The sequence below is a fragment of the Trichomycterus rosablanca genome, chromosome 14, assembly GCF_030014385.1.
Source record: "Trichomycterus rosablanca isolate fTriRos1 chromosome 14, fTriRos1.hap1, whole genome shotgun sequence".
Taxonomy (NCBI): domain Eukaryota; kingdom Metazoa; phylum Chordata; class Actinopteri; order Siluriformes; family Trichomycteridae; genus Trichomycterus; species Trichomycterus rosablanca.
The window spans coordinates 29,319,135-29,328,845 of NC_086001.1; the positions used below are offsets into that span (position 1 = coordinate 29,319,135).

Genomic DNA, 9,711 nt, shown 5'->3' on the forward strand with positions numbered 1-9,711 from the left:
AAGTGTTAAAAAAAAAAAAAAAGAAAGAAAAAAAAACATTCAAGCATGTTATGTTTTTCAGCAAAACAGGCTAACCCTTAATGAAATGTTTTTTTAGCCTCAGAGCAGCAGATAAGCCATGTCTCATGTCTATAGACAATGACACCGTTATTAATAAAGTGCACTGCTTAGGAGGCTTTTGATGCTGTAGGTAGCCACTAAATAGTGAAGCTACTTAAGAGTTTAGTGTAAACCTAACAATAGAGCACCTCTCTGTTGAAAAGACAAATGCAATTTTAATTTTTATTTCAACTTATTGCTCCTGTACAAATGTAAATACATCTTTATCACATTTTTACCTTTTAAATCTTTATCTGATTTAAATTTGAATTAAACTTGTTTATGTGAAGTGTTTTCTGTTAACTTACCAACATACACCTGAACTTATACCAAATAAAAAGTCATTGTAAGAGCTAGCTGCTGTTTTATTTATTCAAATTTGTCCTCCGTGGAAAAAGTGGGTCGGGTTTGGTCATGAAACTCCCGGGCTAAAAAAGGGGCCCAACTCCGGCCCTGGTTAAAACTTGACGTTTGGAGCCCTTCTGGTGTGCAGGCTGGTACTGTGTATCAGCACTACTTACTGTGTGCAGGACCTGAGTCGTATCTGCTCCAGTCACTGGTTGGTGGCATTAAGCTCAGTCAAGAACTTTAAGAAATATATAGTTTAGATAGTTCACACATATAAGAACCCACAAAACCTCTTAGATGTGTGTTATTAAAGTCTGTTTCAGCTGCTTGAATGGGTTTAGTGTAGAATAATGTACAAAGATCTAAAGAAAGTACAGATGAACTGGCCGGTTAGCTCAGTTGGTTAGCGTGTGGTGCTAATAATGCCAAGGTCGTGGGTTCGATCCCTGTATGGGCCACACCTGCTTTTGGACATAATCTAACAAACAAGTGATCCTTCTCTAACTAGCAGGTCCTATTAACCTGGGCTTCAAACATTGTCTCTGACAAGTGTGAGATCTTTTTACTGCCCCTCTCATTCAAATCATAAACATGCCATTATTTCAATTAGCCAAACTTAATGACCCTTCTGTAAATGGTTTAATGTGCTCACTGCTGCTACTGGCTTGTTTTTCTTTTCTACAATGTAAGTTCATACCTTCAGGTTCATGTTATTTGAGATCTCTACATAGATTTCTTCCTCATGTACAGAAAGACGCAGTTTAGTTTGAGATAGAGGTGGGCGGATCGATCCAAATATCGATAATATCGATTCCAACGCTGGTATTGATATTGAGCAATACTTGTGTAAAAAGATCGATACTCAAGCTGACTGCTGCGCTCGCGGATTCATCAAAGTCTACTCTCTGTCTGTAAGAGTAGCGCTGCGCTGTGTCGTCTTTTGTTGTTGCACCGTCACGTGGCTCAGCGGCGCCAGTCAAACAGACATGCAGGTAGGCTCAGCCTGGCCCGTCCACTCAGCGCTCTCCTCGAGTCCACACGTCACAGTACGGAGAGAGACATGATACTGTTCTTAAATAAAAATCTCTAATCCTTTGTTCTCAACTGGGGGGGGGGGGAGGGCCCACAGTGTAGCTGTATTCTTTCTTTATTTATACTTTCTTTATTTAATTTTCACTTATTGTTTTTATTTTGTTTAAAGCCAGAAGTGCACTGAAGGAAAGAAATTCCTTATTCTTTGTATTATTTTCTTGTATTGTTCGACTTGAAAAGAACAAGTTTGAAACTGTTTACAATATTTGTTGTGGTGTGTTAATTTTTCTGTATTGTGGTTTGTCAGCTCTCTAACCTCAGAAGATTGTTTTAATTAGCTTTAAGTTATATTTTTTTACATTCTTTATTTAAGAAAAAACGTAGAGAAGTGCACTGAAGGGAAGAAATTCCTTATTCTTTGTATTATTTTATTGTATTGTTCGACTTGAAAAACAGAATAAGTTTGAAACTGTTTACAGTATTTGTTGTGGTGTGTTAATTTTGTTGTATTGTGGTTTGTCAGCCCTCTACCTCAGGAGATTTTGTTTTAAGTTGTGTTGAGTGATATTTTTTTACACTCTGTTTATTTAAGAAAAAACAGAATTGCACTGAAAGGAAGAAAATTCCTTCTTTTTTATTGTTTTTCCTAAGAACAATTCAATTTGAAAAAATAAACAAAGAAAGAAAGAACTAGAAAAGATGTCTAGTGAGGGGAGAATTTTTATTTCATTTTTGTATTGTGGTTTCTCCTTTTCTACCTCAAAAAAGATTTATTGTCCTAATGTTAAGGCAAACCTTGTTTTGTTACTGTTCCATTGTTTCTAAACAAAAATGTTGATTGTAATAATAAAGTATTTTGTTGTCACGTACAATGTTTAGCGAAATTCTATCCTAGGTCTTTTGGATCCTTTGGATCTATGAAGCTTAAATATTAAAAAGTATCGGTATCGGTATCGGCGATACTGGCCCTGCATTTACTTGGTATCGGATCGATACCAAAATTCCCGGTATCACCCACCTCTAGTTTGAGAAGCTCACAGCGGGAGAGCGAGTGAGTCTGCGCGTTCAAATGAATCAAATGATACTTTGAGTCGATTCTTTAATCCGGTTCTTTAAGTCGAAGGACAGGAATAGACTCGAAAGAGTCGATTCACTAAGTTGATAGTACTCAGCAATCCAAGAAGTTGGAAGCTGAAGGAGTCGCTTTCCTACATAGTGCACTACGTAGATAGTATTTTAGATATGAATTTATGTTCCCTACATAGTGCACTAAATTGTATATCAGATAACGGATTTATGTTCCTTACATAGTGCACTACGTAGTGCACTAGATAGCGAATTAGACAATTGGTTTATTTTCCCTACACAGTTCACTAGATACTGTATTACATAATTAATTATGTTCCCTACAGAGTGCACTAGATTGTATTTTTGATCATAGATTTATGTTCCCTTCTTATTGCACTAGACAGGATATTAGACAATTGATTTATGTTCCCTACACAGTGCGCTAGATTGTATATCAGATAACAGATTTAATACGCAGTCGTAGTAAAAAAGTCTGTGTCTCCTTCATGTGTGTGTGTGCGTGTGTGTCGTTCTTGGCCGCTCGTTGTAGATTCCGGGAGATTTTATCTGACTTGTGGAAATCAGGGAGCCGCTATGTATATGCTGGAGACTCCCGGAACTTTTTCTGTACTTTATTTTACAAAAAGCCAGAGTGTACAATGAGAGGGGGAATTATGTTTCTTATTATATAATTGTTTCTCAACAAAAACCACAGACTTCATTAAAGTTTATTACATTAATAAAATTACTTTTTATTCACCTATAAACTGTAGTGGGTTTTCACTGCACATGATGAACTAATTAACACAAAATCATTTATTAGTCAAAGCAAATTGATGATACATTCACCTCATAAATCATGATACACTGCTCTTCCCTACATGAAAGTAAGTACAAAGTATCAGTATCGGATCGATATCGGCGATACTGACCCTGTATTTACTTGGTATCGGATCGATATCAAATTTTGCAGTATCGCACACCACTAATACAGATGTGCTAATGAAGATGTTTTACTGCTAAGCTGCTGTTCAACTCCAGTCCAGTTGGTGACGCTGGTGCGTCTTAAGTTGTTCTGCCAACCGCCATTAAACATCATAAGAAGAACAAGAAGCTGCTGTGTTTGTACTGTAGAGCCTCATCTGTAAGTAAAATATGTATTTAATTATAACCCTTATATTTAATTATAACCACATTCTAATTAATAATAAAACTAGAGTTCATAATAAAACATCACTGTGAGGATTTGAGGAGCTTTAATTCCAGTTTTATTTAAACAAACAAACTATTAGCTGCTCCGCTAACTGTTAGCACCACACATGATTCAGTACTGATGAACCGATTCATTTGAACCGATCCACCAAAATGAATCAATTGAGCGGAACTGATTGAGTTTCTTCATGATTAAATCTCACAGTTTTATATAAACACGTGATATTTTTAAACTTTGTTTACAGTTGAACTTTGTTAATAGTCTATCTGTCTGTCTATTAGATGTTTAATAATGCAGTCAGCAGAAGAGGGAGACGTCACCCCTGTGGATCTACAACATGAAGAATTCCAGAAGACAATAATACAGGAGGAGGATGATGATGATGATGATTTCTTCTGTAAGTGAATATGGAGCATAATAACACTTTTCCACCAGACAGTGTAGTACAGTACAGTATGGTTAGTATTGGAGAAAGTGGATAGTGGGATTAGAACCTGTACTGTACCGTACTGTCCTGTGCTGCTACACTCCAGTCTGGATTTAAGTTTTAATCTAACTAGGATTTATTTATGATTAGAAAATCAAACCCACAACCTTCAGTTTCCTCCAGTTGTTGAGATTCTTCTTCTCATATTGATGAATTTCAGGTGAAGTCACTTTAATCCCTCCAGAACTTGTCGCTTCTGTGGAACTGCTCTTCTCAGAGGACCAACAGTGTGGAGGTTTCCAGATGAAGCCTGTGAAGAAAGAAGAACCTGAAGATAAAGATGAACTCAGTAAGACTTGAGCAAAATCATTTCTCCTAATTTGGTCGTGTCTGAATTTCTTGTAATATTTTAGTATATTTAGTGCAGAAGTGAGCAGGTGAGTGAAATGAGGAGACAGAAGATAAAGAAGATTAAACAGATCATGCTGACTGTACCGTGTTTACACTAGTACATAATTACAGAGTAATGCCAGGTGAATACAAGTGGCTGAATGATTGGGTAATGAATGAGAAGAAATAAAGTCGAGTATATAAGCTGATATATATATATATATATTCAATATATACATGATTGTTTGTGCTGATGGTCCTGGAGAGATGAGTCTGCACCTTCCATCCAGATCTTAACTCTCCTCCTTTTTTTAGAAAATGTTGCAGGCCTGAAATGCAGGAATGGATGTTTATTAATAAATGAAATGAAGTTGAGCAGATAAAAGATAAAACATCTCAGCTCCATCCTGTCTGACATCAAATAAAAGTCAAAGTCTGTGTTTATATTAGTATTCGCTTTTTCTATACTGTCCCAACTTTTTCTGATTTAGGGTTGTATTATTATTATTATTAAATCTGCTGAAACCCTGTTTGAACAAAGGTTTATAGGTCGTGTTTTTGACAGATAGTATAGAAGTACGTGTCTGTTAGTTCTAACTTAAGTGCTTAATAAAGAAGTTGGTCGTTACTACCAACAATAACAAACTTATTTTTCTTCTTTCACAAAACAAAGAAATTTCAGGTGAAGGAACCTCGATCCCTGTGGAACACGTCACCTCTGAGGAACACCTCACCCCAGAGGACCAACAGTGTGGAGGTTTCCAGATGAAGCCTGTGAAGAAGGAAGAACCTGAAGATAAAGATGAACTCAGTAAGATATTTTTTATCTTGAGTAAAATAAGATTTGGATTGAATAGAATCAGAGGAACCTGGGATGAAGCATCATACAGTGAAAGCTTGTATTGTGCTCATGCAGATCAGTGTGAGCAGGAAATGATGAATGCAGGATGAATCACGTTACAGGACTTTAGCATCAGATCTCAGTTTAACAATTACTAACAGTATTTATTATTTATAATCAGGGGTGCACATAACATTTTTGGCCTGGTTCTCAAAGGAGCACCTGAGGTTGTTGCTTGGTGCTCACCTTGTACAATGCACGGCTCCCTGAGATATATATATATATATATATATATATATATATATATATACAGTGCCTTGCAAAAGTATTCAGCCCCCTTGAACTTTTCAACCTTTTGCCACATTTCAGGCTTTAAACATAACGATATGAAATTGTAATTTTTTGTGAAGAATCAATAACAAGTGCGACACAATTGTGAAGTGGAACGAAATTTATTGGATATTTTAAACTTTTTTTAGAAATAAAAACCTGAAAAGTGGGGCGTGCAATATTATTCAGCCCCTTTACTTTCAGTGCAGCAAACTCACTCCAGAAGTTCAGTGAGGATCTCTGAATGATCCAATGTTGACCTAAATGACTGATGGTGATAAATAGAATCCACCTGTGTGTAATCAAGTCTCCGTATAAATGCACCTGCTCTGTGATAGTCTCAGAGTTCTGTTTAAAGTGCAGAGAGCATCATGAAGACCAAGAAACACACCAGGCAGGTCCGAGATACTGTTGTGGAGAAGTTTAAAGCCGAATTTGGATACAAAAAGATTTCCCAAGCTTTAAACATCTCAAGGAGCACTGTGCAAGCGATCATATTGAAATGGAAGGAGTATCAGACCACTGCAAATCTACCAAGACCCGGCCGTCCCTCTAAACTTTCAGCTCAAACAAGGAGAAGACTGATCAGAGATGCAGCCAAGAGGCCCATGATCACTCTGAATGAACTGCAGAGATCTACAGCTGAGGTGGGAGAATCTGTCCATAGGACAACAATCAGTCGTACACTGCACAAATCTGGCCTTTATGGAAGAGTGGCAAGAAGAAAGCCATTTCTCAAAGATATCTATAAAAAGTCACCTGGGAGACACACCAAGCATGTGGAAGAAGGTGCTCTGGTCAGATGAAACCAAAATCGAACTTTTTGGCCACAACGCAAAACGTTATGTTTGGCATAAAAGCAACACAGCTCATCACCCTGAACACACCATCCCCACTGTCAAACATGGTGGTGGCAGCATCATGGTTTGGGCCTGCTTTTCTTCAGCAGGGACAGGGAAGATGGTTAAAATTGATGGGAAGATGGATGGAGCCAAATACAGGACCATTCTGGAAGAAAACCTGTTGCAGTCTGCAAAAGACCTGAGACTGGGACGGTGATTTACCTTCCAACAAGACAATGATCCAAAACATAAAGCAAAATCTACAATGGAATGGTTCACAAATAAACTTTTCCAGGTGTTAAAATGGCCAAGTCAAAGTCCAGACCTGAATCCCATCGAGAATCTGTGGAAAGAGCTGAAAACTGCTGTTCACAAACGCTCTCCATCCAACCTCACTGAGCTCGAGCTGTTTTGCAAGGAAGAATGGGCAAAAATTTCTGTCTCTCGATGTGCAAAACTGATAGAGACATACCCCAAGCGACTTGCAGCTGTAATCGCAGCAAAAGGTGGCGCTACAAAGTATTAACGCAAGGGGGCTGAATAATATTGCACGCCCCACTTTTCAGTTTTTTATTTCTAAAAAAAGTTTAAAATATCCAATAAATTTCGTTCCACTTCACGATTGTGTCCCGCTTGTTGTTGATTCTTCACAAAAAATTACAATTTCATATCTTTATGTTTAAAGCCTGAAATGTGGCAAAAGGTTGAAAAGTTCAAGGGGGCTGAATACTTTTGCAAGGCACTGTATATATATATATATATGCCCGCAAGTACCGGAATCTAGAACGAGCGGCCAAGCGCGACACAAACACACGCAAGCGACACAGACTTTATTCCCAATCGTGTATTAAATCTTTTACCCAATATACAATGTAGTGCACTGTGTAGGGAACATAAATCAATTGTCTAATTTACACTGTTTAATGCACTAAGTAGGGATCATATTTAAAATACTATCTAGTGCACTACATGAGGAACATCAATTATTTTCTAATATACAATCTAGTGCACTATGTAGGGAATATAAATTTATTATCTTTCACATTATCTAATGCACTATGTAGTACACATTATTGTGTTTGTGACGCGAACAGTTAGCTAAGTAGCTCAGTTAGCAGCTCCTAAAAGTTCTGTTATCACCCATATCCTTTGGTGTGTGTGAGAGGTTTTTTTATTTTTTTTTATTTTTTTTTAAGCTTTTTTTGGAGGTCGGGGGTTTGCAACTTGTGATGTCTGATCTAATCTTGTGAAATGTTTTTGCACCCCCTTTCTGTAAAAAGAAGCTTGGTCATTTACAATGGAGCAAGTAAATGTCTATGGAACCATGTGATCAGCTGACTGATCAGCTGGCACAGTTTTCCAAGGTGTGTGCGGTATACAAAATATGCAAAAGGGAATCCCCGATCACAACCTTCTGACGCAATTTGGTAACAGCCAGACCGTTGACTGCAGCTCCGTCTGTGCAAACTGAAAACAACTTTGTATTTTGGTACGCAAACGCGGTTCTCGCTGTAATGCATGGTGCGCATCATTAATTTTGAGCACGCATGCGCACCACTTATGTGCATCCCTGGTTATAATGTTATAAATGTATGTGATTATTTATAATGTTATAAATGTATTTATTATTTATAATGTTATAAATGTATTTTATTATTTATAATGTTATAAATGTATTTATTATTTATAATGTTATAAATGTATTTTATTATTTATAATGTTATAAATGTATTTATTATTTATAATGTTATGAATGTATTTTATTATTTATAATGTTATAAATGTATTTATTATTTATAATGTTATAAATGTATTTGATTATTTATAATGTTATAAATGTATTTATTATTTATAATGTTATAAATGTATTTGATTATTTATAATGTTATAAATGTATTTGATTATTTATAATGTTATAAATGTATTTGATTATTTATAATGTTATAAATGTATTTGATTATTTATAATGTTATAAATGTATTAGATTATTTATAATGTTATAAATGCATTTGATTATTTATAATGTTATAAATGTATTTGATTATTTATAATGTTATAAATGTATTAGATTATTTATAATGTTATAAATGTATTTATTATTTATAATGTTATAAATGTATTTGATTATTTATAATGTTATAAATGTATTTGATTATTTATAATGTTATAAATGTATTTATTATTTATAATGTTATAAATGCATTTGATTATTTATAATGTTATAAATGTATTTGATTATTTATAATGTTATAAATGTATTTATTATTTATAATGTTATAAATGTATTAGGTTATTTATAATATTATAAATGTATTAGGTTATTTATAATGTTATAAATGTATTTATTATTTATAATGTTATAAATGTATTTGATTATTTATAATGTTATAAATGTATTTATTATTTATAATGTTATAAATGTATTTGATTATTTATAATGTTATAAATGTATTTGATTATTTATAATGTTATAAATGTATTTGATTATTTATAATGTTATAAATGTATTTGATTATTTATAATGTTATAAATGTATTTGATTATTTATAATGTTATGAATGTATTTGATTATTTATAATGTTATAAATGTATTTATTATTTATAATGTTATAAATGTATTTGATTATTCATAATGTTATAAATATATTTGATTATTTATAATGTTATAAATGTATTGGATTATTTATAATGTTATAAATGTATTTGATTATTCATAATGTTATAAATATATTTGATTATTTATAATGTTATAAATGTATTGGATTATTTATAATGTTATAAATGTATTTATTATTTATAATGTTATAAATGTATTTGATTATTTATAATGTTATAAATGTATTTATTATTTATAATGTTATAAATGCATTTGATTATTTATAATGTTATAAATGTATTTGATTATTTATAATGTTATAAATGTATTTATTATTTATAATGTTATAAATGTATTAGGTTATTTATAATATTATAAATGTATTAGGTTATTTATAATGTTATAAATGTATTTATTATTTATAATGTTATAAATGTATTTGATTATTTATAATGTTATAAATGTATTTATTATTTATAATGTTATAAATGTATTTGATTATTTATAATGTTATAAATGTATTTG

At 33.3% G+C, this 9,711-nt stretch overlaps 1 protein-coding gene across 1 annotated transcript in view; it reads right to left on the reverse strand.

Moving 5' to 3' along the window:
- The window catches only part of LOC134326278 (zinc finger protein 420-like), a gene marked incomplete at its 5' end in the record, with an annotated part of 45,890 nt that overhangs the window by 17,168 nt on the left and 19,011 nt on the right, over window positions 1–9,711 (reverse strand). The window lies entirely within an intron of this gene.